The 12,713-nt window shown below is 35.7% G+C and overlaps 1 long non-coding RNA gene across 1 annotated transcript in view; it reads left to right on the top strand.

Moving 5' to 3' along the window:
* Nucleotides 1-12,405, top strand: part of LOC148977580 (uncharacterized) — a 41,903-nt gene extending 29,498 nt beyond the window's left edge. Inside the window, exon 4 of the long non-coding RNA XR_016169797.1 lies at nt 12,112-12,405. This is a non-coding gene — a long non-coding RNA (uncharacterized LOC148977580). The remainder of the gene's footprint in view (nt 1-12,111) is intronic.
* The last annotated feature ends 308 nt before the right edge of the window (nt 12,406-12,713 follow it).

The following is a 12,713-nucleotide window of genomic DNA, read 5'->3' as shown; positions in this document are numbered from 1 at the left end:
ATGAATAAACAGAGTATTTTCCCTTCATTAGACTTCTTTATGTTGCCCATAAAATGCAACATGTACTTTACTAATCCAGAGGGAAAGGTGAAATAGTCAATGCAGAGTTGGGAAGCCATTGAAATGACATGATGTTTCTCCAGACAGAGCATGAAAGGGAGGAAGGAAACCATCATGTTTACTACTATCTCTTAAAGACTATAAACATGTGTGAATCACAAACCAGAGGGTAATTAAAATGCAGCTGAATTAGTGTGTAATTAAAAGTTATTGGTCTCTTAAAAGTAAATAACTTAATTGGGCAGAAAATTGATTGTGTAAAATTAAGTATAATGATTCAATAAAGACACATTTCCCTCAGTGAAACATAATGAACAGTCTGTCTAAAGAACTGTAGTAATGTTCAGAACCGTTACAACATAGAGTAACTTGTAACAGCAGTTACAAAAGAAAACAGACATGGAGGGAATGGGGAACATTTTGCAGGGCCTACACACATATTTGCAGATAATAAAAGCCATCCAACCATATAATCGTGTTAGGATAGCAAGGAAATTGCCTTTTTAAATGTGTTCCCTTTTATTGATTCATGCATTAAAACTCCAAATGCAAATTCATCTGTCACTTTGTAGAAATCAAGCATTGTGCAACATACCCTAATGATTCTTACAAAAACATAGAAAAAAACATGAACTCACAAAAACACAGAGCTATGCAAGGGTGATGCTATACAAGACCCAGACGGTCCCTTGCCTGAAAGATAAACATGTGTGACATAATACTTTTATATTTGGTGTAATTTTTTATCTGTTAACTTGCTTTGGTTCTATGTTGGACCATGTTCAATTGATGTAAAATCTGAATTCTGATGCAAAAACACAGTATTTATACAGTTTCAAATCTGGAGCAAATGTGATTTTTATTCTCTTACGCTGTTTTACACTTTCAGAAAACACTGAGCTAGCTGTCAAATGAAGTGGATTGAAAATAGGTTCATGTAAAATTTAGAGTGTCTTGATGGCAAAGTGGAATGACTCTAGCTTGTGGAAACCAGCTTTTGCTTGGCTAACTTGAGTAATTCATTTCACTGATGGAGCTCTGTCAGTCTATTTTCTTGTCTCTCCATCCATCTAGATACGTTTTCCTCTTCTGTCGCCTATTTGTCTGCTATTCTGTCCCAGTTTGTGTCTTAAAGGAAAATAAAGTTCATCATTTTAATTATGCCCTCTGCCATACTGTATTCATCAGTGTGCAGAGCACATTAAAAAGAGTTTGCTGTGGAATCTTATAGTTTGGAGTGTGCCTATTGAGAAAATGCCTTGATTTCATTTGCATGTCTAGTTTCATGATTAGAAGTCTTGGATTAATGCTGATTCTGTAGATCTTGCTCACCAAAGCTTTTAAGTGGCATTTTGCATGTTTTTGGGAGTTTAAAGAAAATCAGAGTTATCAGAAAATCAGTGGTTAACTGCAATTAAACCTTCATGTAACGCTGCAAAAGCAAACCATTTCAAACCGCAAGTCAGTACACTAAATAATGCTCAGAGCTGGACAGTGTAGCTGACTTAATGTTTAGCTGACAGAATATATTTTTTTTAAACCATAATGTCAGAATGTTTATTTTTAAACTACAACTTCAATGCGTGCTTTTTTTACAGATATATTTAACGATATCTTTTGCATTTCTGATTCAAACAATGTCAAAATCGGCACTGCACTTACTAGTGCCTGTAGCAAGACCCCTGTCGATTGTAAAATCCATAACGGACTAACGGTTCGAGAGATATTCGATTGACAGACAGACAGACGTTCCTGTAATTTATATATAGATTACACATTCAACATTGTGAATATTGTACAGTAATAACACTACTGAAAGAGAATTAATGAAAAGGGAGGAAGAGATGTTATTAAATAGACCATTAAAAGGGTTAAGGTAATAAAAACCTCGCTTTTTATCTCTAGTTCACCTCTGAGTCAGACAGCAGGTTCACTTATAATGATAGCCTACCTTTTCCATTCAACAGAGCAAATTCATCTCCACTGCTGTGTGTCTGCAAAATGTGTGGGGGGGGGGGGTTTCAGTCTGTTAGCTAAAGGGGGGGTTTAGAGGTTTCAGTCTGTTAGCTAAATGGTTAAACTGTTATAATCTAAACTAATCGCATAGGTTCCCTACCTAGAAATGTTTTGACTAAAGTATATAGTGTGTGTGTGTGTGTGTGTGTGTGTGTGTGTGTGTGTGTGTGTGTGTGTGTGTGTGTGTGTGTGTGTGTGTGTGTGTGTGTGTGTGTGTGTGTGTGTGTGTGTGTGTGTGTGTGTGTGTGTGTGTGTGTGTGTGTGTGTGTGTGTGTGTGAATACCACTATAGAGAGAAGCTATATGTTTGTGCAGTTATGAAGACCAGTGTTTGACTGCTTGCTAACTTTAGAGTGCACAAATAAATTATATACTGTAGGTACACTCTGAAAATCTGGTGCAGAAAGAGACAACAGCGGCAGGAGCACGGCCTGCTACACATCTTCTACATGTAAAACCATGTAGTTAATAATATCCTCAGAAAGCCCTATATCCGTTGAATGTAAAGAAAAGCAAGGGGGCTATTGAAGCCAAATTTTCCCAAAGCCAGACAGAAGCAGGAGCTGTCATCATTAGGATAGATTGCACCAATTCATTATTAATGATTCATAAAATGAGCTCCTGTAGACCCATTTTAAATGCATTTTCTATTATGGCGCATGACGCCCACGTCTGCTGAGTATATGCTTTGAGATGTGGTAACCGACCACTGATTCCTGAGACGTGAGACAAAACATACCCACAATTTCATCAGTTTTGAAACTATTAAAGGCATGGTAGGCAATATTTTTTTCATAAACACTTTTGGTTTTAGTGGTTGAAACTCTCTTCACATCCTGATAGCAATCAATAATAGAAGTGGTCTTAATGTTAAACAATGGACACATGATGAGTTCACATAGATGAAAACCCCTTGATGTTTTACCTGGAGCTGTTCACGTCCTCAGACTCAAATTTATGCATTTCTATTTCGACACTATCAATGGCGAAATGAATCTGCAGCAGTCAGGTGGGACAACTAGAGCTCTGTAAGTTGTGCATGTTCATTATTATTGTAATGTCATTTGCTTTGAGGTAATTTAACGCAGTCTTTTTGCCGACTCTGCTGTGCATGTTCATGTGTTTTGAAGGAGGCGTGGCTTTAGAGAAACTCTGAAGGGAGGGTGGAATCTTATGCTTTCAAAACTAGCTTGCTATTGCTAGCCTCTCCCTACCTTTAACATTACAAAATAACATTTTCCCTTTGAAATTACAAATGAGAATGTACCAAATGTCCCATTTCATTTGAAATATAACACAAATATTACATTATCACTAACTACCTGTATAAAATATTAAATTGTGCTTTTACATTACTTCTTATTTACATTTATTCATTTGGCTGACGTTTTTTTTATCCAAAGCGACTTACAATTGCTAACCTGGGCCTCTCACACCAAAGGCATGTGTCTTATCCACTGCACCATCACCACCTGTTCTTATTAATAGCAAGCAATATAATGAGCAAATCAATTTGAAACCATCTGGATTATTTTTATATTTGACAGAGTGAATGAAGGAAAAACAGATTTATTTATTTTTAGAAAATATGAAAAATCATCACACTAAAGGTATGAAACATTGACATTTATGAGTTTAGAAGCCTGATTTGAAAACTTTGCTGTCAGTAGCCTGGCTGACAGCAAAATCATTTGTATCCTGGATATATTTACTGTTTTTTTTTTTTTTTTTTTTTTTTTACTGTAGGGTGAGTTATTAGGTGTTCTGCTTGTAAAATACACTGGCAACAAAAAAAATTAAATGACTAACTGCTATTATTTAAGAGGTATATCATTCTTGAGTTCTGTAAGGTGGCAGCAGAGAATTGCACAATGGGGATGATATTCATATGAACATGAATACGATAAGAGCATGTGATTTACTGCTTCTGAGAAACCCATCTGACTGATGAGTCAGTGGCCATTTTGAAAATATCAGTCCTGTATATCAACAGTGTAACCCTGTCCTCATTTTGTGTCCCCATTCAGCACATCAGTAAATCTATGTGACACAATCAGAGGATGAGATAAAATACGCATTCTTGCTTCCAAGCTCTTCGTTATGCATATTTTGTATTTCCACTGATTTGCCGGGTGTTAAATACCAAGAGCCACATAAACGGGGATGACGGTACTAATCGTGGATCAAACAGTGTTATTAAACCAGCGTAAAATTTGACATTATACATACTGTCTGTTGCATCCATATCAGTTATGCTTGCAGACAGCACCTGCATACACATGAACACACACACACACACACATAGATTCAGTGTATTGTGATTCAGAGACTCAGCCTGGATTAAATTCTCCAAGATGGAAGATGAATCATCTCTTAAGCGGTTGAGGATTAATTTGTTTCTAGAAATCTACAATATCTAATGACTTCTTTTTCGTTTATAGAGTGTTATAGAGTTTTTCATCCACTAATGCATTCATTGGTCTTGTAATAATAATAAAGGTGAAAATGGTCAAAATATTTTCTATATTTTATTAAGAAAATTGTGGTTCAGTGTTGTTTATAATATGTTGAGAACATTTCACTAATAAAGCCAAGAGATACATTTTCCTAATTTTTTTTAAGGATCCATACAGAGTTTTGAGACTTGAATTGAGGAACTGATAAAGCTGATGAAATTAGGGGAAAAGGTCCATTTATTTTAAGAGAATTGCCTCAATTATGCGGTTTTATTTAGAGACAGCACTGTTAGTTTCTAGGATCCTTTGCATGGTTGGTAATGGAGAGTAAATATTGAAATGAAGTGTTATTTAATTTGTTTTTGAATAAATGGAGATATCTATGTTCAGTTAAGTTTGGCATTTGAAAGAGTTTCTATTAAGTTGATGTTTTGATCGTTACCATTGTTCAGAAGAATAGGGCTTATGAATTAGTTTAATAAGGTTTATGATTAAACCTAATAAGAATTAGGTTATGCATAACTGCATGTATTAATACTCTGAAGCATGATGCTTTGATTATTGAGCAATAAATTTTGCTAATGCCAGTAACAAGTTTGTTTCTGTGCTGTGCTAACATGCAGTCTTTTAATTATACAATATAACTCAGTCAAATTTCCACATTCACATTTCCATTCACTTTAAATTCACACAATTTTGACAGTCAACTTAAAATAAAAAAGCATATTTCACTAAAAATATAAAATTCATTATGTCATAGACTAAATAAATTAGGGAATTTACATGATTAATTCAGGTAGATTCCATGACAGAAATCAAGCCTTAACTACTCAAAAATATCATGTGTAATATCAACGCAATCTCATATACAGAAATATACAGAAATATACTGACGCTTTTGACAATGTGTATACATCCGTCATACATGGCACCATTTAGCGTCAATATGCTTTGGTTATGGGTAGTTTTAGGTCTGGGGTAGGGTTAGGGTTATACCACTAGGAGGCGCCTTTTGGCCCAGATATATCTGCGTCTCATATTGACACTAAAGGGTGCCATGTGCGTCGGTTGTATACGTATTGTCAAAAGCATCAGTATATGATGCCTTGGGGATGAGAACGGGCAGGTAATATTGTTACTTTATTAACTTTATATATATATTTTTAAGTAAATAGCAGTAACATATTTTACAGTGTTGTCAATGATTTAATGAAATACCAAAAAAAATTATGACAAAACAATTATGAAGACAAATTGATTACATCGCTGAAACCATTTACCTTTTTCATGGTAGCATAAATTAAGGTAGCAAGATACAGATTTGCTGAATAAATTCAACATTTACATTTTTTTTGTTATCAGAAAACATAACAGCACAGTTGTTAGTCCTGTCTGCAGTGCATACTGTTCACACACTGTTCAGTTGTAAAAGGGACTGACAAATGCATCCAATAACGTTTTAAAATTTCAGGACTCACAACTGAATTTTTGTGAGCCATTATGCTTGATGTGCATTGTATGAACAGAACAGCAGTCAGCAAGTTGTCTGTCATGTTAAGGATATATATGTATGACAGAAGAGTATGTTTCATTTGGTGTTTTTGACTGTCAATCACTATCAATCATGTTAGGACTGTCAACCTCTCTCAGCTTATGAAAAAATGGCAGGCATTGTGTGTTCAAGTGAGACAAAACTCCTGTTAAGTGTTTTGGTTGAAGGGAAATTGGAATGAGTTCACTGTACTAAAATGGCCCTCACAGTGACCAGATCTCAACCCAATAGAGCATCTTTGGGATGTGGTAGAACGGGAGCTTTGTGCCCTGGATGTGCACCCCACAAATATCCATCAAATGCAAGATGCTATCCTCAATATGGGCCAACATTTCTAAAGAATGCTTTCAGCACCTTGTTGAATCAATGCCACGTAGAATTCAGGCAGATCCGAAGGCAAAAGGGGGTCAAACACAGTATTAGTATCGTGTTCCTAATAATCCTTTAGGTCAGTGTATTTTTGTCTGGATGATGAAATCTTTACAGCATTTTTCTCACCTGCAATACGCCGCAGAGAGATCCATGTGATGTGTCAGAACATTTGGAAGATTTATAATGCATGTGAATTGTTTGTACACAAACAAGATGCTTAAAATAGACCCGATGCTTTTGGGACGCAATGGCCAAGAGCCCAGTCCAAGCCCATTTCTATTATAGACAAACGTTGAGTCCAATCCATCATCTCCAGAAGCACAGTATCCCTCACTAAAGCATGATGTTGCTGCCTGGCATGACTGGCATAAAGAATGAACTCATGAAAGGAGGAGCAAAAAAAAAAAAACTACAATGAGATTTCTGTAGACTCGCATGAAAGGGCAGTGGAGTGCTCTCAAATCCCCATTCAGACGGATCTTCTCCATCATCAGACAATGTTTGCCAAAGTAAAGGTCAAGATTACAGTGTCACTGTCATTGGGATTTGTGGTTTTCATGCCAAATTCCAGTGGACTAGGACATATAATCTGTTTATGTGGAGAAACAGTCTATAAAAAAAAGTTGTTATTGCTTTATAATTTGAAGTTGTTTTTTAGACTCCTAGTCCTGGCATGCACACAATTCAAGTTTTTGTTAAAATCGTGAAGTCTCACTTTGTTTTTGTGTAAAAACCCTGAAAAAAAATATAATTTAAATAATAGTGCACTCAGTAATTTTATGTTATGCTGGCATGGCTCTGCAGCTAAATCCTGATACCAGCTATGATTCATTTATTGGTTATGTGTCCAAAAATAAGGGCTTACTGAAATAAAGCAAGCAGTATTCAGCTGGTCAAATGATGGCAATGTGGTGGTAAAATAAAACAGCTTTAGGTTGCTAGTTGCATCTCAAATATTTTTCATTAATGTGAAAAAAGAGGGAAATTTACTAATGAGGGAAAATTACTGAGCTCACCTTTAAAATTGGCTTGAGTTCAGGTCTGACAGATTCCTCACAATCTGTTTGAAAAGGATCAGTTTCCGTATAGCATTACAGTTTTATTTGAGATAAGAGAATATTATTGACATTTTAAAATGCATAGGTCCCAAAATGGCAAGAATAACATAAAACACGACGAGATTACCAAGTCGCTCATTTTTTGTCATAAATCTGTTTTTTGCTTTGTCATTATGGTGTATGGAATGTAGAGTGATGTGAAATAAAAATGTCATTTAATTAAAGTAGTAACTTAGGGCAGCAACATAACAAAATGACGAGGAACAAATTCTTTGACGGCACATTTTATTGGATATCAACAACAAACAGAAAACAAATATAATACTTTTTACAATAACTACACCATATTAATACATATATATATATATATATATATATATATATATATATATGTATATATATGTATAATCAATGTACACTCATATATATATTATATAAATGCATATAATCAATGTACGTATATGTACAGTGCATATACACAGTATTCAATAATACAGCCATTTCACCCAATATTTTTCTTAAAGGAAACAACTTTTAGCGTTTAGCATTTATCATAATGATCGATACTTGTTCAACTTTACTTTCAAAATTTGAGCAAGCACAAATGATAAATGCCCAAGACTAAATCTAGAAGACTTTTTTATGCAGTTTTCACAGCAGGGAGGAATAAGCCTTAATAAGACCGTGTCAAACTCTCCACTTTCAAGGAGCAGAGAAAATAAAAACTCTGCTACGACAGGGGCAGCAAAGTTTTGCTGGGGCAGAAAAACAATCTCTGGAGCATCCAGCAACATAAACATATAGTCGCTGAAATAGAGGTCACTTCCCTGGGTTAACAAACTCGCACAGTCCCTATCTGAATGGATTCTCAACTCTGAAAGCTCTGTCCAAAGAGCCTGGGGACAAACTGAAAGGATGATAAGGGGTAATTCACACAGAAGAACTATCTTCTCGCTTATTTCAAGAAGGCAACTGTCCTAGATTCGTCTCTTTGACCTTTTAACCCAACAGTGTTGCCGTCCCCGTCAATCCCTGGATGGAAACGGCAGCCTTTAAAATGTTTTAAAAGCATACGCTCTGCCATCAGAGAATTTGAGCCAGGCTGGTTGTTGCTTTAAAATGGTTGAAAAGATCTGAGTCTGGTCGTAAAATGCACTCAGCATTTAAACGTATATTTTTGATTATCGTCAGTCGCTGAACTTTAAGTGACTTACTGTGAAATTTCGCGTCTGAGCCGAGCATCTCCACTGGGGATTTGTTGGGAGCCCTGCTCACTTTCATTCACTCCATCAAAATAGAAAGAAATGGATTTGGTATAACCTCAGTGCAAGGACAGATTATGGCCCTGCAAGGCACATGCACCTGAGAATGGATGGACATCCAACACAGTCTTCTTTTAAAAAGATGTACAGTCACCCTCAAGTAATTCCAAACCTGTATGACTTTGGAACACAAAAGATGATACCGTAAAGAACATTGGGGTCCACAATATATGTGTGAAACTCATTTTTGTTTCACAGAAGAAAGAAAGTCAAACAGGTTTGGAATGACCAGCAGGTAGGGAGTAAATGATGATAGAACTTGGTGACACTTTAATTTGATTGTCCCCTTTAAACTTTCTATAAACTATAATTAATTTTGCAAGTACACGTCAACTAACTCTCATTAACTCTTTCCCCACCACTGATGGAAATTTACTGGCTTTTCCCTGTTTTCACCGTTTTTCAGTAGGGGGCGCTGTTATGCGTCTTCTATGCATATGAGTACTGAATCTCCTGATCAAAAAATGCATGAGGAAGGTGCACAAACCCTGACAGTGTTTACTTTGTGATGATATACGGCTGGAAGTACATTATGCCACTTATTACACGGCTACTTTCCACATAAGTAAATAATTAGATATAAAATATTGATCCGAGTCGAAATATTTTATTAGCTCTTTAAGCAATAGCAGTTTCTAGCAAGCAGCAAGTTCAAACTTGATGGACATATATGGGATACAGCACAGTCATACCACCAGTGTTGGGAAAGTTCACTTTCTATGTGAACTAGTTAAAAGTTCAGTTCACACATTTTAAAATGAACTAGTTCATTCATAGTTCTTTTTTTTCCATATGTTGCAAACTTTTTTTTATTGCCACAGCTCATATACAACCACAGACAACAGTTATTGTATCGATGGGCAGTTTGCACAGAAATGTAACATTTTTCCCATCCTCACAGACTTCATCATAAAAACAGTTTAAAACGATGCAGCTTTGTCGACGTGCCGTGGTGCAACACTGGTGTCTTGTGTTGCCAGATTGGGTGTTTTTTCGCTACATATTAAGGCCTGTTTACGTGTTTTAGCCGGGTTTTCACCTGGAATGCTCTATAGAAATCTGGCATCCTATTGTACGAAGTCAAACTGAAAGAGCGTGCGTTTACAGACGCCAGAATGAACGCGTTCACAGTAACATTCATCAGGCAGTAATACAGTACATTCAGTTCACGTTCGCCCAAAATATGAACGCGTTCAGGCACAACACTGCATACCACTTATTGCATGGCATTTCACCACAGAAATAATTATAAGAATAGGTGATTTTTTTTTTTAAATGTTTTAAAATGGTACCAGTTTTTTATCTTATCCATTTCAGTGTACAAAGATAATCGTCGCAAAATGGCAGAAGCTGCGTATGTATGAACGAGAGAGCGAGTCCGCAATAGCAGATGACATCAATAAAATAACTGTACAGAAAATATTGATTTGAGCTTTAATATTTTATTAGCTCACAAAAACACAAACCGTGAGATAAAAAAAACGTTCTTAGCAAGCGCAAAGTGCTGAATTCCAGCGCGTTCTCAACCCAGGGAGTGATATAGTGACGCTTTTGAAATTTCATCTAAATCCAACGCACATGGCACCCTTTAGCGTCAATATAACACACAAAGTGCTTTGTTCGGTTATGAGTAGGTTTAGGGTTAGACCACTAGGAGGCGCCTTCTAGCCCATATATATCTCATATTGACGGTAAAGGGTGCCATGTGCGTTGGATGTAGACGAAATGTCAAAAGCGTCAGTATATGACGCCTTGGGATGAGAACGGGCTGCGAATTCAGTTACCGGATAAGCCAGTGTTTCCTTTTTTATCAGTGGTTATCGGGGATAACATACTGCTGGATGGTGTGATTGACCAATCAAAATTACCCATGTAATAATGCAATTTAAGGCTCATGCATCTCCTCTGCTGCCGTAGCAGTTTCAAATGATGAAACTAGTATATCCGCACATTTTCTTATTTGCAAATCAATACATAGTGTGTTGTCTGCATAATCTTCCTTATTGGCCAGCGAATATTTAAGCCTTATCTGTTTGTCTAGTACATATACAGTATTCACTCCCTCCCCCCACACATATTCTAAACAGAAGAGTATGTAAAATTGCAAAATAAACATTCATCCATCAGTACCTTTTGCTTTTAATACTCAAGTACATTAAAAATTAAGAACTTTTTCTCAAGTATAATTGAAAAGGAGGGCTTTTTTTACTCAAGTATTTGTGTATTTCATCTACTGCTCTCAGAGTATTAGTAGAAGTGTCCGGGTTAGTAGAATAAGATGACATAGCTACTTGAAATGTTACTTACAGTCAGTAGACCGTCTGTTGGGAGAAATCAAAACAAAGAGTGAGCAGATGTAAAGCAGACAGTGTACCAGTATTCTAATGACTGGTAGTTCACATGTAGTTGCAAAGTTGCTTATGGTAAGAATGTGTGTACAGACTCAATAAATGGTTGTTGAAAGCTGCTAATCAGTGATTTGATCGTTAAAAAAATCATAAACAATAATGATTACACAGTTCCCAACAGGAATACAACATCAAATACAAGGTCACACTTCATTCATTCTGTCTTAACGTGTAAATCACGGCTTATCATCATAACAAATTTATTTGCAAAGAAAAAATGGCTAAATTTATTTTCCGTTTTTTTTAATATTGACTGTTGATTGACTTTTCTCAGTTGCTTGCAGCTGAAAAATTACTTCTGACAAGATATACGTACAGAAATTCACAAAATGCTCTGTTCTTCGGAAGACTTCTGAGAAACTTTTTCAAAAAAAAGGGAGATGAAATGGAAACTTATTTTCCTCATCTATGAACAAATAAAGCAATAATAGATGCTGAACTGTATTGCAGGGTCTCTGGTGTTTTGTACAAATACACAGCTTTAAAACATGTGCCACAGCATATAGCATTATTCAGCATCCAATAAATGCATGTTCCTCAGAGCATGGTGCAGAGGAAATCAATTTTAAGATATTAAGATTGGGTCTCTGATATACTGTAGTCTGGCCTTAGAGAAATAACAGGATAACATGTTGCTTTTCAATGCTCAAGTAATTTCAATTATGTGTGTGTTGTATAAATGAAAATCACACACATACACAAACAAAGGAGATTAGTAATGGACTTGGAACAATAAAACCACATCATTAGGCATTATTCCAAACTATGATTAATTATAGATCACCCAGCTAACATTACCTGCCGCAATCAAATCAAATTTCCGAGTTTCATATAATAAATTGCTCATGTTCATAATTCATGTTGGCAGGTGAGATGCATGGAAAAGCTGGAGAGACTGAAGATTTATTGAAATGACCAATGTGTTGCAGCTGTCCTTGTGTTATGCTTTTTGGATATCATTCTTATAATAAATTAACTGTTTTTGTTATTTTCCGAGAGTGTGATGCAAAACCATTTGTGTGACATTGGCAAAACCTGTTTGACAGTTAAAAAAAACAAAACAATGCTTGATTCATTCCACACAGTGTTCTATGTGCTAATGTGTCTTGCTTTAGCTCGGTTTTAGTTATTCGTGATTGCCTTAAAATGTAACTGAAGAATATGAAAACACATGATTGGCACACATAAAAATTATTGTTGACTTTTTGGTTGTGACAAACTGCTGTTGACCTGAGAATGCAATAGGAAAATCTATCTTACAAAAATCATGTATTTTGTTATTGATTGTTAAAACACAAGAATGACAATCTTGTTTTTGTTGCAAAATGAGAATCGACATAAAAAAAATGTCTTTTAATTTTAACGGAATGATGCATCATCAACCATGACAGTTTCACAAAGAAGACAAACTAGTAAAAAAAGACAAACTGTCATATTCTGAATCGAAATAAATATATAATTTGCTGTAGT

This window comes from Pimephales promelas, chromosome 9, assembly GCF_988280905.1.
Source record: "Pimephales promelas chromosome 9, fPimPro1.hap1.1, whole genome shotgun sequence".
Lineage (NCBI taxonomy): Eukaryota > Metazoa > Chordata > Actinopteri > Cypriniformes > Leuciscidae > Pimephales > Pimephales promelas.
Note: the sequence above shows the minus strand (reverse complement) of the source record. Positions and strands in the feature narration are given on the sequence as shown.